The sequence below is a fragment of the Papio anubis genome, chromosome X, assembly GCF_008728515.1.
Source record: "Papio anubis isolate 15944 chromosome X, Panubis1.0, whole genome shotgun sequence".
NCBI lineage: Eukaryota > Metazoa > Chordata > Mammalia > Primates > Cercopithecidae > Papio > Papio anubis.
The window spans coordinates 99,298,674-99,308,088 of record NC_044996.1 but is presented as its reverse complement, the minus strand read 5'-3'; the positions used below and the strand labels follow the sequence as shown (position 1 = coordinate 99,308,088).

Sequence of the window (9,415 nt, the reverse complement as noted above, 5' to 3'; positions counted from 1 at the left end):
ACCTCCCAAATTGAAAGGGAAGGAGAAAAAAGACTGAAAAAAGCAGAACAGAATATCCCAAAACTGTGGGACAACCACAAAAGTTGTAACATGCCCATACTAGGAATACCAGAAGGAAAATAAAGAGAGAAAGAAGCAGAAGAAATTTTTAAAACAGTAATGAAATTTCTCCAAATTAATGTCACAACAAACCACAGACCCAGGAAGCTCAGAGAATATGAAATGGGATAAATGCCTCCCAAAAGCTACACATGGGCATATCATATTCAAACTACAGAAAATAAAAGATAAAGAAAAAATTCTGAAAGCAGCTAGAGAAAAAAAAACAACTTACCTATAGAGGAGTAAAAATCATAATTACATCTGATTTCTCCTCAGAAACCACGCAAATAAGATGAGTGAAGTGAAACATTTACATTATTGAGAGGAAAAAAACTCTGCCAACCTAGAATTCTGTACCCCGAGAAATTATCCTTCAAAAGTGAAGGATAAAAAATGACTTTCTTAGACAAACAAATATTGAAGGAAATGTCACCAGTAGACATTCCTTGCAAGAAATATTAAAAGAAGTTATTTAGAGAGAAGGAGAACAATATAGGTCAGAAACTCAGATCTATACTAAAAAGGAAAAACATCAGAGAAGAAATAAGTTGAGGTAAAACATAAACTTTGATTTGTCTTAATCTTATCTTGATTAATCTAATCTTGACTTAATGGATAGTTTGAAATGATAACAGCAGCAATGTATTATATATATGCTTATGTATAAGTGAAGTGAATGACAGCAATGATACAAGGGATGGGAGGGAAGAATTAGGATTATTTTCTTATTATAAAATACTAGTATAACTATGAAGCAATATGGTGTTATTTGAAAGTGGAATTGGATTAGTTGTAAATGAATGCTGTAAAATCTAAGACAATCACTAAAAAAAGCAGAAAAGGAAGTACAACTGATATGCTTTAAAAGGAGAGAAAATTGAGTCATATTAAATGCTCAAAACCACAAAAGGCTGAAAAATAATGGAAGTCAAAAATAAGGAACAAAGAATAAGGGCAGCAAATAGAATCAATAACAAATGTGACAGATGTTAATGTAACTATATCAGTAAACACTTTGAACATAAACCACCTAAATGCATCAATGAAAAGAGATTGTCAGAGAACATCAAAAATCCCAAATTAACTATATATTGTCTACAAGAAACCCACTTTAAATCTAAAGACATATATAGGGTAAAAGTAAATGAATGGAGAAAGATACAGCATGCTAACACTAATGAAAAGAAAGTAAGATTAGCTACATTAATTTCATACGCAGTATATTTCATGTAAGGAAAGTTATCAGGGATAAAGAGGGGTATTACATAATGATAAAGGGATCAGTTCTCTAAGACTAATAACAATCTGTAATGTGTATGCACCTAACAACAGAGCACCAGAATACATAAGGCAAAAATTAATAGAACTACAAGGAGAAATACACAAATCTACTATTATATTTGGAGATTTCAATACACTTCTATCAGAAATGGACAGATTAAGCAGACAGAAAATCAGTAAGGTCATAACTGAACTTAACAACAACATCAGCCAACTGAATCTAACTGATACTTATAGAATACTTCATCCAACCAGAGCAGAATATACATTATTTTCAAATTCACATAGAACATTCACCAAAATAGACCATATTCTGGGCCATAAAACACAGATTTTAAAAATAGACATCATATAATATCTGCTCTCAGACAGAAATTAATAACAGAAAGATAGCTAGAATATCCCAAAATACTTAAGAGATTAAACAACACACTTCTAAATAACACATGGATCAAAGAATAATTATCAAGAGAAATTTTAAAATATTTTGAAATAAATAAAAATGAAAACACAACTTATCCAAAAGTTGTGGGATGTAGAAAAAGCAGTGCACAGAGGGAAATTTATAGCATTGAGTGCATATAGAAGAAAAGAATAAAAATCATTAAAAAGTTAGGAAACAATAGGTGCTGGAGAGGTGGAGAAATAGGAACACTTTTACACCATTGGTGGGGCTGTAAACTAGTTCAACCATTGTGTAAGACAGTGTGGTGATTCCTCAAGGATCTAGAACTAGAAATACCATTTGACCCAGCCATCCCATGACTGGGTATATACCCAAAGGATTATAAATCATGCTGCTATAAAGACACATGCACACGCATGTTTATTGTGGCACTATTCACCATAGCAAAGACTTGGAACAAACCCAAATGTCCATCAATGATAGACTGGATTAAGAAAATGTGGCACATATACACCATGGAATACTATGCAACCATAAAACAGGATGAGTTCATATCCTTTGTAGGGACACGGATGAAGCTGGAAACCATCATTCTCAGCAAACTATCGCAAGGACAGAAAACCAAGCACCGCATGTTCTCACTCATAGGTGGGAATTGAACAATGAGAACACCTGGACACAGAGCAGGGAACACCACATACCAGCACCTGTTGTGGGGTGGGGGGAGGGAGGAGGGATAGCATTAGGAGATATACCTAATGTAAATGACGAGTTAATGGGTGCAGCACACCAACATGGCACATGTATACATATGTAACAAACCTGCACGTGTACCCTAGAACTTTATAATTAAAAAAAAGAAAAATTTAAAATCAATAATCTAAAATCAATAATTTTTGCCTTAGGAAACTAAAGAAAAGAAGAGCAAATTCACTTCAAAGTAAGTAGAAGAAAAGAAATAATAAAAATTAGAGAACAAATCAATGAAATTGAAAATAGAAAATCAATTTTAAAAATCAATGAAACTAAAAGCTTTTTCTTTAAAAATATCAATAAAATTGATAAGCCTCTAGCCAGGTTAACCAAGAAAAAAAGAGAAGATACAAATTACTAACATTAGAAATGAGAGAGGGGATATCACTATAGCTCCAATGCACGTTAAAAGGATAATAAATGCATACTTGGAACAGTTCTATGGCCACAAATTGGATAACTGAGATGAAGTAGAACAATTCTTTGAAAGAAACAGTCTGCCAAAACTTACACAAGAAGAAATATGCAATATGAATATGTTTATTGTCTATCAAATAAATTGAATAAATACTTAATTCTTTCAAAATGGAAATCATGAAGCCCAGATGAGTTCACAAGTAAATTCTACCAAACATTAAAAGAGAAATAATATCAGTTCTATATCATCTCTTTCAGCAGACAGAAGTAAAAAGAATTCTTCCTAATTCGTTCTGTGAGGCCAGCATTACCTTAAAACCAAAAGAAAAGATAAACACGGACCAACATATCTCATGAACACAGCTGCAAAAGTCCTCAACAAAATGTTAATAAGTCGAGTCTAACAATGTACAAAAAGAATTATACACCATGACTAAGTGGGACTTATCCCACGTATGATAGTTTGGTTCAACATTCAAAACTCAATTAATGTAATGCATTAAATCAACAAGCTAAAGAAGAAAAATCACATGATCACATAAATAGATGCAGAAAAGCATTTGACAAAATCCAACATCCATTCATGATTAGAAGCTGTCAATAAACTAGGAATGGAGAGAATCTTCCTCAACTTGATAAAGAAAATCTACAAAAACTGACAGCTAATATACATAATGGTGAGAAACTCAAAGCTTTCCCAATAAGCTCAAGAACAAGACAAGAATTGTGTTGTTTGTAACACAAAAGATAAAAACTTGAGGGGATGGATACCTAGTTTTCCATGATGTGATTATTACACATTGCATGCCTGTACCAAAATATCTTATGTGCTGTATAAATATATACATGTACAATGTACCCACAAAAATAAAAATAAAAAGTAAATTTTAAAAAAGAAGAAGGCAAAAATGTCCCCTCTCACCATTCCCTTTTTACATTGTACTGTAAGTCCTACCTAATGCAATAAGGCAAGAAAAGGAAATAAAACATTCTGATAGGGAAAGAAAACATAAAAGTGTGTTTGTCTGTAGATAACACAATTGTCTATGGAGAAACTCTAAAGAATTTATTTTTAAAATCTCCTTGAACTAAAAAGTGATTACAGCAAGGTTGCAGGATATAAGATTAATATACAAAAGTATGCTTTCCTATAACCCAGGAAGTAACAAGTGGAATTTGAAGAAAAAAAAATACACTGCTATTTACATTAACACCCTCACAAAATGAAATTCTTAGGTACAAATCTAACAAAATATGTAAAAGATATGCTGGTTTAAGATTGCCTTGGCTATTCAGGCTCTTCTTTGGTTCTACATTAATTTTAAAATAGTTTTTTCTAGTTCACTGAAGAATCTCAATGGCAGCCTAATAGAAATATCATTGAATCTATAAATTGCTTTGGGCAGTGTGGCCATTTTTACAACATTGTTTCTTCCTATCCATGAGCATGGAATGTTTTTCCATGTATTTGTGTCATTTCTGATTTCTTTGAACAGTGTTTTGTAGTTCCCTTTGTAGAAATCTTCCACCTCCTTAGTTAGCTGTATTCCTAGGTATTTTACTCTTTTTGTGGCAATTGTGATATCAGTTCTTCTCAACGTGATCTACAGATTCAATGAAATCCCAATCAAAATCCCAGCAAATTATTTTTGTGAATATTGAGAAACTGATTCTAAGGTTTATATGGAGAAGAAAAAAAAATCCAAAAACAGAATAGCAACACAATGTTGAAGAAGAAGAAAAAAAATCAAGAACTGACACTACCCAACTTTAAGACTTACCATAAAGCTACAGTAATCAAGACAGTATAGTCTTGGTAGAAGTATAGACAAATAGATCAATGAAACAGAATAGAAAGCCCAGAAATAGACTCCCATCAATATAGTCAACTGATAGTTGACAAAAGAACAAAGGCAATTCAATGGAGCAGCGATAGTCTTTTCAACAAATGTTGCTGAAACAACTGGACATCCACATGCAAAAGAAGTCAATCTAGACTCAAACCTTACATTCTTCACAAAAATTAAAATCAATTAAAGATTTAAATGTAAAACACAAAACTATAAAATTCCTAGAACATAACTTAGGAAAAAAGTTAGATGACCTTGGGTTTGGTGATGACTTTTTAAATATGACACAGAAAGCACACTCCATGCAAGAAAGAATTGATAACTTGGACCTAATTAAAATTAAAATTGTATGCTCTGCAAAATATACTGTCAAGAGAGTGAAAAGACAAGTCACAGTCTGGGAGAAAATATCTTCAAAAGACACACTTGATAAAGAACTGTTATCTAAAATATACAAAGAACTTTTAAAATTTAACAATAAGAAAATGAACAACCTGATTTTTAAAAATGGGTCAAGACTTTAACAGAAACCTTACCAACAAAGATACATAGATTGCAAATACACACTTGAAAAGATGCTCCATGTAATATGTCTTCAGAGAGATGCAAATTAAAACAACATTGAGATAGCACTACATGCCTATTAAAATAGTGACAATCCAAAACACTGGCAACACCAAATGCTGGTAAGAATCTGGAGCAAGAGGAATTCTCATTCACTGCTGATTGAACTGCAAAGGGTTACATCCATTTTAGAAAATATTTGGCAGTTTCTTACAAAACATTCTCTTACCATATGATCCAGCAATCATGCTCCTTGGTGTTTACCCAAAGGAGTTGAAAACATGTCCACACAAAAACCTGCACATGAATGTTTTCAGCAGCTTTATTCGTAATTGCCAAAACGTGGAAGCAACCAAGATATCCTTCTGTAGGTAAGTGAATAAACTGTGTTATGTTCATACAATGGAATAGTATTCAGTTTTAAGAAGCAATGAATTATCAACCTATTGAAAGACATGGATGAAGCTTAAATGCATATTACTAAGTGAAAGAAGCCAATCTGAAATGGATCTATAATGTATAATTACAACTCTTTGATGTTCTGTGAAGGCAAAACTATGAAGACAGTAAAAAAATCAGCGGTTTCCAGGGTTTAGAGGAAAGAAAGGGATGAATAGCCAGGTCACAGAGAAATTTTAGGGCAGCAAAACTGCTCTGTATGATACTATAACGGTAAATACATGTCATCATATACTTGCCTAAACCCATAGAATGTACAACACCAAGTGTGAATCCTAATGTAAACTACAAACTTTAAGTGATAATGATGTGTCAGTGTAGGTTCATCAATTGTAACAAATGTAACTCTCTGGCGGGCTGGGGGTGGGGGGATATTGCTAGAAGGGGAGACTGTGCACATGTGGGTGAAGGGGTTACATGGGACATCTCAGTACCTTCTGCTCAATTTTGCTGTGAACCTAAAATTGCTCTAAAAAATTAAAGTCTATTTTTTTTTAAAGATGGCAGCCACCTCTGTCTTGTTCTTAAGTTTTATGGCATGTTTTCAGTTTTTCGAATGATGTTTCCCATAAATTGTGATAGATACTTTTATTAGGTTAGAGAAGTTACCTTTTTTTCTGAATTTGCTAAAGGATTTTTTTCTGCATTGACTTTTATTGAGTATGTTTTTTATATCATTCTATATGATATTTCTACTTTTATCTGTTAATATAGCATATTTACTACATTAATAGGCTTTTTTGAAATTCAAGTAACTGTATTTAAATTCAAAAACAATTCTTAAAACTGCATTAAGAGTCAAGACCCTTTTGTATTATAAAAATCACAAGTATTTCTAAGAGACAAAATACTTCTAGGTTAACTAGACCAGATCTGACTGACTGACTTTGGACTTTATTCTTTAAACAAATTGCAGAGAATAGAGAAAAAGGTTATTTACAGAAAACAATATCTACATATGTACTTAAAGGTACAAATTTTGTGGCAGAAAAGACTTCAGTATATGCTGGCATCTCAGAAGCAGTTCTCAAAGAGCTTAGTTTTATTTTCTTGAATTTTAAGAATGTCTAAGGTCCTTCTTCATCCTTGATCTTGGGAGCCAAGTAGTACTTTAAGTGTCCCATATCAGCAATTTTATAGTCTACAACAAGGTGTATGTCTGCAGACATATTGAGTGCCACCATTGAAGAGAGTGGAGTTGCTTTTGTAAGGAAGTTCAGGTACCTCAGTGCAAAAGTTAGCTGAACTGGTTCATTCATTTCCATGGTAACAGCTTCCTTTATCGACAGTACTTGCCTGTGACAATTTGTTTCCATTTCCAAGGTCTCCACTTGCAGAAAATTTAATTCCATCTTTTACACAGGAAATTACAACAGCATCTCCAATATGACTGAGATAATATACATATACATGAAAATTCATCAGAAGGCATCTTTGCTATGGAGTGGTACTCTTGTTCTGCAATTCCAAGTTGTTCAACATCCAAATTCATCGACTTAATTTCATAGTCTGAAAACTTCTCCTGATTTGAAGCTTCAAATAATAGCACCAAGGTATCCACACTATCTTCAGTCCTTAGTGTGACGATATCTTCATTGCCAGCGCATTTTAGTATTTTGGATATAATACTGAGGTTCGTGCCCATGGCCAGGTTGCAGTCGAAGCCGTAAGTGTCAAAGCCCTCAGACGGCAGGGTGAACTGCACCAAGGAGACGTGGGACGAGTCTAAGCTCTGCAGGTTCACACCGCTCAAGTTGATGTCCCAGCAGGCGTCGTTGATGAGATCCTTGAGTGCTTCCAACGCCTTCTTCAGGACAGATCCCTGGACCAGGCGTGCCTGGAACATGGTGATGGAGTGACAACAACGCGGCTACAGGCGGGTGGAAAATAGGAAAATCTAGCCCATTTTGGCTTCACGAGTCTCAGAGCAAGCGGGCAAAAGCCATGGGGAGAGGCTGAGACCTAGAATGACGACGATTAATAGACTTTTTTATGTTTAACCACCTTGCATCACTGGAATGTACTCTACTTATTCCTGGGATAAACTCTACCTGGTTGTCCTAAACAGAATTCTAAGATGGCCCCTGTGATTCCCACTCCCTGATATCCATGCCTTTGTGTAATCATCTCCCTTTGAGTGTGAGTAGAACATATAACTTGCTTCTAACCAATAGAATTTGGCAAAGCAAAGGGATTTTTCAGGTGCAATTTAAGTCCCTATTCATTTGACTGTGAGTTAATTAAAAGAGATTTCCTGGGTGGGCTTGACCTACTCAGGCAAGCTCTTTAAAAGAGGGTCTAGTGATTAGAGAGATTCTACTGCTGGCCTTGAAGAAACATGCCCCTATGAGTTCCACAGCTTCAAGAAAATGAGTTCTGCCAACAACTTGTGAGCTTGGAAGAAGACTACAACACTCAAATGGGACCCAGCTCTGCCCAACAAGTTAACTGCAGCCTATGAGACCCTAAGCAGAGAATCTAGTTAGGCTGTGTCTGAATTTCTGAACTACAGAAACTGAGATAGTAAATGAATGTTGTTTCAAACCGCTACATTGTGTGGTTATTTGTTACACAGCAATAGAAAACTAATACATTGGTATATTTTTAAATTTGCACTGTCAGTTTTCAGAACTTTAATATCTATGTTTATACGTGAGAAAGGTTTAATTTTTTGCACTGTTTTTATTCCATTTTTGTGATCAAGTTTTTATTAGCCTCATAAATGAATTCTTATGTTCTCTGGAACAGTTTATATAACATGGGGAGAATGTATTCCTTGAAAGTTGATAAAAATTGTCTATAAAATTAATGGGGCCTGATATCTTTTGAATAAGACAGTTGATTACTTTTGAAAACTGTTAGTGGTTAATTGATACCTTGAGTCAATTTTTTATAATTTAAATTTTCTTAGAAATTATTTCATCTTTGTCAGATGGATAGATTGCAAGGATTTTCTCCCATTCTGTAGGTTACCTGTTCACTCTGATGATAGTTTCTTTTGCTGTGCAGAAGCTCTTTAGTTTAATTAGATCCTATTTGTCAATTTTGGTTTTGTTGCAATTGCTTTTGGTGTTTTAGTCATGAAGTGTTTTCCCATGCCTATGTCCTGAATGGTATTGCGTAGGATTTCTTCTAGGGTTTTTATGGTTTTAGGTTTTACATTTAAGTCTTCAATTCATTTTGAGTTAATTTTTGTATAAGGTGTAAGGAAGGGGTCCAGTTTCAGTTTTCTGCATATGGCTAGCCAGTTTTTTCCCAGCACCATTTATTAAATAGGGAAAGCCCTATTGCTTGTTTTGTCAGGTTTGTTGAAGATCAGCTGGTTGTAGATGTGTGGTGTTATTTCTGAGGCCTCTATTCTGTTCCATTGGGCTATAATCCAGAATCTACAAAGAACATAAACAAATTTACAAGAAAAAAACAAACAAACCCATCAAAAAGTGGGTGAAGGATATGAACAGCCACTTCTCAAAAGAAGACATTTATGCAGCCAACAGGCATATGAAAAAAAGCTCATCATCACTGGTCATTAGAGAAATGCAAATCAAAACCACATGAGATACCATCTCACTCCAGTTAGAAT

The 9,415-nt window shown here is 34.1% G+C and overlaps 1 pseudogene across 1 annotated transcript; it reads right to left on the bottom strand.

Annotated features, from left to right (window-relative positions):
- Positions 1-6,755: 6,755 nt before the first annotated feature.
- On the bottom strand, positions 6,756-8,810 carry LOC101008750 (annotated as a pseudogene). The gene has a single exon (XR_002519629.2). The product of XR_002519629.2 is annotated as a proliferating cell nuclear antigen pseudogene (transcript).
- Positions 8,811-9,415: the final 605 nt, after the last annotated feature.